This window comes from Rhinoderma darwinii, chromosome 1 (genome assembly GCF_050947455.1).
Source record: "Rhinoderma darwinii isolate aRhiDar2 chromosome 1, aRhiDar2.hap1, whole genome shotgun sequence".
Taxonomy (NCBI): Eukaryota; Metazoa; Chordata; class Amphibia; order Anura; family Rhinodermatidae; genus Rhinoderma; species Rhinoderma darwinii.
Window position 1 is genome coordinate 24,764,452 of NC_134687.1, and position 13,078 is coordinate 24,777,529.

Here is a 13,078-nt window from a genome sequence, read left to right on the forward strand (position 1 = left end):
ATTATTATGGTATCATTATTTTTATTTTTTTTAGCAGACCGCAAAAAATAAATCAACTCCACTTTTGCTCTTTTGTTGTCTGACTATTGTTGGGGTAAACCATTAACCCCTTCGCGCTCAGGTCAGTAATAGTACGTCCTGCTAAGTAGAACGTTCGCGCTCAGGTCAGTACTATTACTGACCTGAGTAAACACGGCGCCATCTTTCCCCGGCGCGTGTCTGAGCTGTGATACCTGCTGTTTCCGACAGCAGGCTATCACAGCTTAGTGTGCAGGGACCGATCGCGGTGGTCCCCGCCGATTAACCCCTTAGAAGCCGCGTTCAATAGCGATCGCGGCTTCTTAGGGGTTAAGCTGCCATCGCCGGCCTGCTACACGATAGCGGGCCGTGATGGCTACTATGGCAACCAGAATCCTAACAATGGACTCTGGCTACGCCATCGACGGAAGCCTAGTGGGTCCCGACAAAATCAGGACCCACTATGCTTGCTGTCAGCGAACAGCTGACAGCTCTAATACACTGCACTACGCATGTAGTGCAGTGTATTAGAATAGCGATCAGAGCCTCCTGCTCTCATGTCCCCTAGTGGGACAAAGTAAAAAAAAGTGTGAAAAAGTAAAAAAAAGTTGTGTAAAAATAAGAAAATAAAAGATTTAAAAGTAATAAAAGTAAAAGTCCCCCTTTTTCCCTTATCAGTTCTTTATTATTAATAAAAATATATAAATAAACAAATAAACTATACATAATTGGTATCGCCGCGTCCGTAACGTCCTGAACTACAAAACGATGTCGTTATTTATCCCGCGCGGTGAACGCCGTAAGAGAAAATAATAATAAACCGTACCACAATCACAATTGTTTGGTCACTTCACCTCCCAAAAAATGGAATAAAAAGAGATCAAAAAGTCGCATGTACCTAAAAATTGTACTGATCTAAACTACAGTTCGTTACGCAAAAAATAAGTCCTCGCACGGCTTTCCTGATGGAAAAATAAAACAGTTATGGCTCTTAGAATAAGGTAACACAAAAAATAAATTATATTTTACAAAATGTATTTTATTGTGCAAACGCCATAAGACATAAAAAAAAACTATAAACATCTGATATCGCCGTAATCGTATCGCCACGCAGAATAAAGTGAATATGTCATTTATAGCGCACGGTGAACGCTGTAAAAAAAATTGAATAAAAAACAATAGTAAAATTGCTGTTTTTTAGTCACCACGCCACCTAAAAATAGAATAAAAACTGATCAAAAAGCCGCATGCACCCCAAGAAAACTACAATGGATTCCTCAAGGGGTCTAGTTTCCAAAAAGGGGTCACTTTTGGGGGGTTTCCACTGTTTTAGCACCACAAGACCTCTTCAAACCGGACATGGTGCCTAATAAATTAAATTAAATTAATTAAATGTCACCTCTACTTTGCTCTAAATTCCTGTGAAACACCTAAAGGGTTAATAAACTTTTTAAATGCTGTTGTGAATACTTTGAGGGGTCTAGTTTCTGAAATGGGGTGTTTGATAGTGGTGTCTAATATATGGGCCCCTCAAAGCAACTTCAGAACTGAGCTGGAAACTAAAAAATAAAATAAAAATGAGGCAATACTTCGCTTCTTACATTATACTGATAATGAGCCGTGCCCACCCCGAGATGACCCCAGTTTTGACCGTTTGTATAAACGGAGACCCCTATTAGACCGTTTCAGTGCCCGGTTTTCCCAAGCATACACCCCCGAGAAGTGTATTTCTATAGATGAATCCCTGGTACATTTGAAAGGGAGGCTTCAATTCCGCGAGTACCTGCCGGGTAAGAGGGCAAGGTATGGCGTGAAGATGTATAAGCTGTGCGAGAGTTCATCAGGGTATACCTACAGATTTAGGATATATGAAGGGAAGGACACCAGTTCTCAGCCCCCAGAATGCCCCCCCTTACTGGGAGTTAATACAAAAATTGTGTGGGATTTGGTGCAGCCACTGCTGGACCAGGGTTACCACCTCTACCTGGATAAATTTTATACCAGCGTCCCACTCTTCAACTGCCTCGCTTCCAGAAGTCCTGCGGCATGCGGCACTGCTAGAAGAAACCTGAGAGGCCTCCCTACGACTCTGCTTGGGCAAACACTCAGAAGGGGTGAGAGCAGGGCACAATCTAGCAGCAACATATTGTGTGTCAAGTACAAGACCAGGGAGATGCCACACCAGTACCCATGTACCTGTACGAGGCACCAGTACAGGGACCCCCAAACTAGACTGCATCCTGGACTACAATAGGTACATGGGAGGGGTGGACTTGTCAGATCAAGTCCTGAAGCCTTACAGTACTTCTGGAAGCGGGGCCACAGGCATCGTACCAGGGCAACACTTTTTAGGAGAAGTTCCCCAAACTGGCAAGAAGGGAAAAAGTCAAAAGAGGTGCAGAGTCTGCTATAAGAGGGGGATAAGGAAGGACACAATATATCAATGTGACGCGTGTCCCGAAAAACCAGAGCTCTGTATGAAAGAGTGTTTTCAAATTTATCATCCATCCCTTTATTTTTAATTTACCCCAGTTTTACTCGCTCTGATCCACTTCGCACAGCTTACCCCTCCTCATCTTTCCCCTCTGAGCCCTGCTGTGTGCCCAGGCAGCTGATAACAGCCACATGTAGGGTATTGCCGTACCCGGGAGAGCCAACATTACAGTTTATGGGGTGTATGTCTCCGGTGGCACATGCTGGGCACAATATATCGGACACTGACATGGCATATATATAGAAAATTGCAAATCTCACTCTGCACCATCTGCTGCGCATTATCTTTTACACAATACCTGTGGGGTCAAAATGCTCACTACACCTCTAGATGAATTCCTTAAGGGGTGTCGTTTTTAAAACGGGGTCACTTCTCGGGGGTTTCAACTGTACTGATACCTCAGGGGCTTCTGCACACACGACTTAGCACCAGAAAATTCCCAGTAGGCCACATGGTGGTCCTTTCCTTCTGAGCCCTCCCATGGGCCCAAACGGCAGTTTATCACCACAAATAGGGTATTGCCACACTCAGGACAAATTGGGCAACAAAATGCGGTATTTTATTCCTTGTGAAAATAAGAAATTTTGAGCCAAAACTACCTCTTATTGGAAAAAATAATTTTTTTTTTAATTCACAGTCCAATTCAAATAAATTCTGTGAAAAAACTGTGGGGTCTAAATGGTCGCAACACCCATAAATAAATTCTTTGAAGGGTGTAGTTTCCAAAATGGGGTGACTTCTGGTGGGTTTCCATTGCTTTGATACCTTTGGGGCTCTGCAAATGCGACATGGCACCCGAAAACCAATCCAGCAAAATCTGGGCTCCAAAGAACACATAGCGCTCCTTTCCTTCTGAGGCCTCCCATGGGCCCAAACGGCAGTTTATCACCACAAATGGGGTATTGCCGCACTCAGGACAAATTGGGCAACAAATTGGGGTATTTTATTCCTTGTGAAAATAAGAAATTTTGAGCCAAAACTACCTCTTATTGGAAAAAATTTCATTTTTTTGAATTCACAGCCCAATTCAAATAAATTCTGTGAAAAAACTGTGGAGTCTAAATGGTCACAACACCCATAAATAAATTCCTTGAGGGGTTTTGTTTCCAAAATGGGGTCACTTTTGGTGGGTTTCCATTGCTTTGATACCTCTGAGGCTCTGCAAATGCGACATGGCACCCGAAAACCAATACAGCAAAATCTGGACTCCAACAAACACATAGCGCTCCTTTCCTTCTGAGCCCTCCCATGGGCCCAAACGGCAGTTTATCACCACAAATGGGGTATTGCCGCACTCAGGACAAATTGGGCAACAAAATGGGGCATTTTGTTCCCTGTGAAAATAAGAAATTCTGATCAAAAATGACATCTTATTGGAAAAATTGTCATTCTTTTAATTTCACAGCCCAATTCAAATACGCGCTGTGAAAAAACTACGGGGTCAAAATGGTAACAATAACCATAAATTAATTCCTTGAGGGGTGCAGTTTCCAAAATGGGGTCAGTTTTGGGGGATTCCTACTGTTTTGGCACCTCAACACCTCTCCAAACCTGGCATGCTGCCTAAAATATATGCTAATAAAAAAGCACCACCAAAATGCACTAGGTGCTTCTTTGCTTCTGGGGCTTGTGTTTTATTCCACGAGCGCACTAGAGCCACATGTGGGACATTTCTAAAAACTGAAGAATCTGGACAATACATATTTAGTTGTGTTTCTCTGGTAAAACCTTCTTTGTTACAGAAAAAAAATAGAATAAAATTGAAATTCAGAAATAAAAACGAAATTTGCAAATTTCACCTCCACTTTGCTTTAATTCCTGTGAAATTCCTGAAGGGTTAAAAAACTTTCTAAATGCTGTTTTGAATACTTTGAGGGGTCTAGTTTTTAAAATGGGGTGCTTTATGGGGGTTTCTAATACATAGGCCCCTCAAAGCCACTTCAGAACTGAACAGGTACCTTAAAAAAAAGGCTTTTGAAATTTTCTTAAAAATATGAGAAATTGCTGTTTATGTTCTAAGCCTTGTAACGTCCAAGAAAAATAAAATAATGTTCTAAAAACGATGCCAATCTAAAGTAGACATATGGGAAATGTGAACTAGTAACTATTTTGGGTGGTATAACCGTCTGTTTTTCAAGCAGATGCATTTAAATTCTGAAAAATGCTATTTTTTCTAAATTTTCTCTAAATTTTGCAATTTTTCTCAAATAAAGACTGAATATATCGACCAAATTTTACCACGAACATGAAGCCCAAAGTGTCACGAGAAAACAATCTCGGAATCGCTTGCATAGGTTTAAGCATTCCGACGTTATTACCACATAAAGTGAAATATGTCAGATTTGAAAAATGGGCTCTGAGCCTTAAGGCCCAAACTAGGCTGCGTCCTTAAGGGGTTAAGAGACAAAAAGGGAGCAACATTAAGGTTAAATGGCCATCTTTTAAGTTGTTTTCTCCGATTAGGACCCCCCCCCTCATCAAATACCATAAACAGTGCTAAGTGCTAAGGGGTTAAAATTCTTTAACACCAATATCGTCCTGGTGCGTTTTATAGAAGCCGCAGCTGCTTTTCCCTGATCCAGAGCTCCAAACCCCCCCCCCCCCTTGCTTCACACAGACACAAAGTTAGGCCACGTTCACACGTTCAGGATTTTACAGGATTTGGGAGGAGATTCCTGACAGCCCCCGCTCACAATCCTCCGGCAATGCTTGATAAAGGGGTATTCCCAGAATCGACAATTATGACCTATCCGCAATAAAGGTGCTAACTGTCTGATCTAGGGTTGTCACGAGACCAGAATTTAGACTTTGATACCGATACTTGGTTTCAAGTATCCGAATACTACACAAACAGTACAAAAAAAGAGACGCTATAGATTTGTTGTGCAGGTTATTACGGTGGCGACGATACCGAATGTGTGTATTACAAAGGCATCATAAGTTATACATTATTCCAGCCCCTACCTCCCTCCTCCCTCCATATCACAGCGAGAAAAAAAAAAAGTGAAAAAGTGTATATTTTATGTATTGGGACTTATTTTAATGTTGATTGTAAAAAGTGTGTTTTTTTTTTTTTATTATTACTTAACAATACTTTAATTTTTTTTTACTTTTTTATTTTTAAACTTTAATGTACTGCCATATATCTATACACTTATAGTACACAGGCAGTTGTTAGGACATACCCAAGTATGCCCTAACAGGAAATATGGTCAGACAGCCCTGGGGTCCTTCAAAGGACCCTGGGCTGTCTACGGATATATGGTATGTCCCTCGATCACAAGAATTCCCTTTGATGCGATCAAAGGGGCACCCCCTTCTGATTCACCCCTTGAATGCTGCGGTCAGCTTTGATCGCAGCCTTCAAGGGAATAGCGGCAGCGATCTGAGGTTTTTCTGATCTCCACCGTTAGAGCAGGGCTGCGATTGTGTAACACAGCTATTGCCCCACTCCTGACAAGTGCGCACGGTCAGCATGAGCGGATGCGGCTGGCGCTGCACTAATTATTGGCAGCACCTGTACTGAAGACAGGTGCACACTTGTCAGGAGCGGGGCAATGGCTGTATTACACAGCCGCAGCCCCGCTCTAACTACATTCACGTTTCACAATACGAAGTTGTGCGGATGAACAGCTTAGTATCGAAATACATGAATTGACGGCATTGAACCGTTTGAGGGTGCGCGGCATCTAAATAGTATCGATATTTCGATGCAATGTACCACCCTAGTCCGATCACTGAGCCCCACCAACCCGAGAACAGGGGTCCCGAACCGGTTCCTCTTCACTGCTCCACTCAAAGTCTACGGGAATAACGGAAACAGTCAAGTTCAGCGCTCAGCTGTTTCGATCTGTCTCAGACATTGAATAGAGCGGCAGGGTGCATGCTCGACCACTTAATGGGGTGTAGTGAGGAGGATCTGAGGGTTCAGGACCCCAATCAGTCGGGTTCCCAGCGGTGGGGCACCTAGCAACCAGACAATTATCACCTATTCTGTGGAACTGGTACAACCCTTTTGATAAAGTTTTTTTATACCCCATTGACACGCCCAGCAAAATATTGTGCGGAACGTTCTGCAGATATTAAGATGTATGAACTTCATTTTTGAAGGGATACATTTTGATACAAAATTGCATGAAGACGACTGTGCTGGATGTCATTTTTGCAATATGTAATGCGTCTTTCATAAAATATATGGCTATAATCTGTTTTTTTTTACTTTCATAATTCAGGTTGTGTCAAGAGTATAAAAATTGCCACGGCAGTGAAAGGGTTAAATGATAAAGTTCTGGGGGTCTGCAACCATCACTGGGGGATATGCCACAACATTTAAAGAAGGGAATACGCTTTTATATCTGTATAAAAAGAGAGCTCCCCCTAGTGGTGGCTGCAGGGAGCCAGGACTTCTCTCGATGGCTGTGTGAAGGGGATTCGGAGTTCTGTAACGTATCGTCTTAGGGTCTGAACTGTTTTTCTATTCTGAAATTATCAGACATGTTTTTGGACCTTATCAAATGAAGAAAGATAAAAATAGGGTGGACATCGCCACTTGCAGCAAAATCGCATGCATTAATGTGAGGTTGCTGCTGTTGTCACCGCTAGTAAAGCTTATGTAAAAGTCCCCAGAGACTAAAAAAAATAATATTTTTTTGCATTCGCCCAGCCATAGATACACATTAAATAAAAAGTTGTCCAAAACGGCAGATTCCTACCATTTCGGCTAATGATCGTTATGAAAAATGAACGTGAATCCGAAAACTTGATAGGCCAGGTCTGTAAGTTTCAGACATGGTCAGCCTAAACTAATGTGTACACCATGATGGCCCGAATTAACCCTTCCTGTAATCTGCTGTCCACTCCCTGTTGTCAAGTAAAATCCATCCAGTTACAGAGCAGAGGGGCTGGACTGCAGTAAGTGGAGGAATGAGGAAAGTGGGGTATCAGGAGTAGAAAAACACAGACACGCCACCCATAGAAGTCTTTGAAGAGGGGAGGGGTAGCAGGAGGAGAGAAAGACACCGAGCGCAGCAGCCCCTGCAAACAACTGATCAGCAGCGGTGCCGAGAGTCGAACCCTCCTCACCGGTCAGATAATTATGGCCTATCCCGAGTATAGGCCATCAATTTTATCTCTCCGGATAACCCCTATAACACAACTCTGGATTATCCTCCAGATTAGGCAGCAGCACTGGTCGGACAGTGCCCACAGCCCGGGTGATGGTCACTGATCCCTCTAAAATCAGCTACTAACGTCTACGAGGTCTTGTCTGTTCCATGCTAATCTGGAGAGCAGTAGCACACAGCGCTCCCCTGGGACTACAATGTCTGGAAAACAGCATGAGCAGAGGGGGAAGTATTGCAGGACTACAGGCACGAGCTGGTAAAATATGCAGGAGCCGTCCCACAGAAATACACCCTGGTTTCCTATAGTGACTCATGTTTTCCATGGTAAAGAATCATGCCCTGTATGTTTATACCAGCTGAACAGTGTTCTCCCTCCTATATGCATCTGCTAAGGAACTGGGAAAGAAACTCAGGAGAGCCACCATTATTTTACCAAATAAATAAAAGTCTCCTTCCGCTCAGCTCTCATTATACCACCCAGATATCATAGGGCACACTAATCTGATCCAATCATAGCTATGACGCTAGAAAGCATGGCACACAGCCTGCGGGCATCTCTAATCACAGAAAAACAGATCGATCACACAGGTAATACTGATGAAGGCTCATCGAGATCAGCACCATCTAGTGGAAGGGGGGATAATAGACAGTCCTACACTGGCTCTAGACTATGCTACTTGTTGAATTAAAATAGAAAGGTAAGTTTCTGTGGATTGCAAATGCGCATTACAGATAATACTATGGAGCCACACTGTGCATGGTCCCTCTGGCTCAGTGTCGTATATTGCACTGTATTCCCCTCTAAAAAAGCACCGAAACAGTGGAATACGGTCTGACATATGGCATCCATTGTAGCACGATGCAATTTTCTGTTTTTACACAGACTGCATGCATCCCATGTAGTGCTCCGACGTTCCAATACAGATGGGATCATTGGAAAGAACTTTCTGAGTTGGGTTCTGTTCACATCCATGCCAGAACTTCCGTCCTTAACAGAGATATGACCGACAATCCTTATGGATCTCATTGACATAAGAAAAAAAAAAAAAGTCAACAGCAAAACTAATACAGCAGACTACGCTAATCTTGAGGAAGAAAACACTGGACATCCAACGGAATGGATCTCTGTGCCAGTGTGAACAGAGTCTTATAAAGTGCTGTGATCCAAAGCAGAGGAACCCAAAATGTACAAGTTTATAGGACTGTACAGACAAAAGTATATGATGTATTAGGGTGGATTCACACACGGCAGATTGGATGCAGAAATTTCTGCGGCTCTTTGATTGGTCTGAATGGGGCTTACAAAACTTCTCGCACAGAAACAGCCCCATACACACATATAGAACCGATTTCCAGTCACAGACAATTATTATATATGTATATTCATTTATTAGTTAGGCTAGGGCTCCATGGTGGCTTTTGGTAGCGGAAATGGTAAAGTTGTAACCTCAAAGTTTATTGGGGAAAGTCGCATGACAATGCCAAGAATCCCGACACGAGCAAAATTCTTGCGATCGGCACAAGTTACTCAAGACCCCCCCCCCAAAGGGAACCAAAAAGTCACTTTGGAGTCCTGTCTAAAATGCATTGACTGCAAAACTATTATAATGATATCAATCAGGCCTCGGGAAACCGCTAAAGCGTTATCCCACAGATCATTAGCATACCAGAAGTCCAGAAATACGGTTAGTAGATGTTGTATAGTAATTTGCAGTGTTTCTAGCATATAGAAATACCCGTCTCATCTTTTCTCTTTTGCTTCCTGTGTCCCCCTTGGTGCGGTTGCTAATCTGTGCCGCTGGAAGAGGGACTCTGGGAAAATAAAGTCCTTCTGACTTCCCTGCAGATCGATAACATGGGATTGAGAGTAGTGAGGGGATATACTGTGTGACATTCACAGTATACACTCCCATAGAAAGCAATGAGAATATAATTCAATAAAACTATAAAAGGCTGAGTGGGCATGTGTATGGTTCATATCTGCCGACAGGATGCAGAACTTTACAATCATAATAAGCGAAGGAGTATCCTCTGCTATACTACTAGAGAGGCTCTGCTCCTTACCTGACAAGAAGTCTCCTCTACTATACTGCCATGTTGTAACGTCTGCGGTCAGAAATCGCAGACTCCTCTATCATGCTGCAGACATATTCCTCCCCAGAGATGCCAGCACATGTGGCCGTCCTGTCCTGCAGTGACCACTAGGGTGCGTGCTTGAACTCATTCCCGGCCTTAGAGAACCTTTCACCTCCCAATACAGGTGCAGCTGAGAACAGCATGTAATGGGCAGGGCTGCACAAACCCTGGGGCACTTTACATTTTTTTTCTACCTTCCTCCGTTATTTAGATATCGGTGCCGTTATATTTAGTGCCCGATATTTAAATAACCCCCTGACCGGTCAACGGGGCATGTACTGGCAAGGGGGCGTGTAACATAGCTGTGACACTGTCCCTTCCTTCATTGCCTGAGCGTTGTGTTTACCCGTGTTAGTCTTTGCAAATGGTCCCTTAGTGCTTTCCAGTTCCCATTGTTCCCGTTTCTGCTACCTGTATCCTGTGCTACCTTGTTCCTGTGCCGTAGAGAGTTGGAGTCGTGTGGTGCCGTATACTACGCCTGCTGTATTTCACCGCGCCTGGAGTCTGCCAAGGTCCCATCCGAGCCTGCCATAGAGCTACTGTCTGTATTGCCACAGGTATACTTATTCGAACTATTGACTTTGCATTCGTATCCTGTTTGGCCAGCTGCTATCCCGCTACAGTGGTACGGCCCAGTGGGTCCACACCCACCGTGACACGTTACTAGAGGCTCCGCTCCTACCCTGAGAAGTCTCCTCTACTATATACCGCCATGTTACTACAGAGACTCTGCTCCTCCCCTGAGAAGTCTCCTCTACTATATACCGCCATGTTACTACAGAGGCTCCGCTCCTACCCTGAGAAGTCTCCTCTACTATATACTGCCATGTTACTACAGAGACTCTGCTCCTCCCCTGAGAAATCTCCTCTACTATATACTGCCATGTTACTACAGAGGCTCCGCTCCTACCTCGAGAAGTCTCCTCTACTATATACTGCCATGTTACTACAGAGGCTTTGCTCCTACCTCGAGAAGTCTCCTCTACTATATACAGCCATGTTACTACAGAGGCTCCGCTCCTACCCTGAGAAGTCTCCTCTACTATATACAGCCATGTTACTACAGAGACTCTGCTCCTACCCTGAGCAGAAGTCTCCTCTACTATATACAGCCATGTTACTACAGAGGCTCCGCTCCTACCCCAAGAAGTCTCCTCTACTATATACCGCCATGTTACTACAGAGGCTCCGCTCCTCCCCTGAGAAGTCTCCTCTACTATATACCGCCATGTTACTACAGAGGCTCCGCTCCTACCCAGAGAAGTCTCCTCTACTATATACCACCATGTTACTACAGAGACTCTGCTCCTACCCTGAGCAGAAGTCTCCTCTACTATATACCGCCATGTTACTACAGAGACTCTGCTCCTCCCCTGAGAAGTCTCCTCTACTATATACAGCCATGTTACTACAGAGGCTTCGCTCCTACCCTGAGAAGTCTCCTCTACTATATACAGCCATGTTACTACAGAGGCTTCGCTCCTACCCCGAGAAGTCTCCTCTACTATATACAGCCATGTTACTACAGAGGCTCCGCTCCTACCCCGAGAAGTCTCCTCTACTATATACTGCCATGTTACTACAGAGACTCTGCTCCTACCCTGAGCAGAAGTCTCCTCTACTATATACAGCCATGTTACTACAGAGGCTCCGCTCCTACCCCGAGAAGTCTCCTCTACTATATACTGCCATGTTACTACAGAGACTCTGCTCCTACCCTGAGCAGAAGTCTCCTCTACTATATACAGCCATGTTACTACAGAGGCTCCGCTCCTACCCCGAGAAGTCTCCTCTACTATATACCGCCATGTTACTACAGAGACTCCGCTCCTCCCCTAAGAAGTCTCCTCTACTATATACAGCCATGTTACTACAGAGGCTTCGCTCCTACCCTGAGAAGTCTCCTCTACTATATACAGCCATGTTACTACAGAGACTCCGCTCCTCCCCTGAGAAGTCTCCTCTACTATATACTGCCATGTTACTACAGAGACTCCGCTCCTACCCTGAGAAGTCTCCTCTACTATATACAGCCATGTTACTACAGAGACTCTGCTCCTACCCCGAGAAGTCTCCTCTACTATATACAGCCATGTTACTACAGAGACTCTGCTCCTCCCCTGAGAAGTCTCCTCTACTATATACTGCCATGTTACTACAGAGACTCTGCTCCTCCCCTGAGAAGTCTCCTCTACTATATACTGCCATGTTACTACAGAGGCTCCGCTCCTACCCTGAGAAGTCTCCTCTACTATATACTGCCATGTTACTACAGAGACTCCGCTCCTACCCTGAGAAGTCTCCTCTACTATATACTGCCATGTTACTACAGAGACTCCGCTCCTACCCTGAGAAGTCTCCTCTACTATATACAGCCATGTTACTACAGAGACTCTGCTCCTCCCCTGAGAAGTCTCCTCTACTATATACTGCCATGTTACTACAGAGACTCCGCTCCTACCCTGAGAAGTCTCCTCTACTATATACCGCCATGTTACTACAGAGGCTCCGCTCCTCCCCTGAGAAGTCTCCTCTACTATATACCGCCATGTTACTACAGAGGCTCCGCTCCTACCCTGAGAAGAAGTCTCCTCTACTATATACTGCCATGTTACTACAGAGACTCCGCTCCTCCCCTGAGAAGTCTCCTCTACTATATACCGCCATGTTACTACAGAGGCTCTGCTCCTCCCCTGAGAAGTCTCCTCTACTATATACCGCCATGTTACTACAGAGGCTCCGCTCCTACCCAGAGAAGTCTCCTCTACTATATACTGCCATGTTACTACAGAGACTCCGCTCCTACCCTGAGAAGTCTCCTCTACTATATACCGCCATGTTACTACAGAGGCTCCGCTCCTCCCCTGAGAAGTCTCCTCTACTATATACCGCCATGTTACTACAGAGGCTCCGCTCCTACCCGGAGAAGTCTCCTCTACTATATACAGCCATGTTACTACAGAGGCTCCGCTCCTACCCGGAGAAGTCTCCTCTACTATATACTGCCATGTTACTACAGAGGCTCCGCTCCTACCCTGAGAAGTCTCCTCTACTATATACAGCCATGTTACTACAGAGGCTCTGCTCCTCCCCTGAGAAGTCTCCTCTACTATATACAGCCATGTTACTACAGAGGCTCCGCTCCTACCCTGAGAAGTCTCCTCTACTATATACAGCCATGTTACTACAGAGACTCCGCTCCTCCCCTGAGAAGTCTCCTCTACTATATACAGCCATGTTACTACAGAGGCTCCGCTCCTACCCCGAGAAGTCTCCTCTACTATATACAGCCATGTTACTACAGAGA

General features: G+C 44.5%; 1 protein-coding gene across 2 annotated transcripts in view; it reads right to left on the reverse strand.

The window, feature by feature from the left end:
• Window positions 1–13,078, reverse strand: part of LOC142748997 (MICOS complex subunit MIC60-like) — a 37,498-nt gene that overhangs the window by 18,666 nt on the left and 5,754 nt on the right. The window lies entirely within an intron of this gene.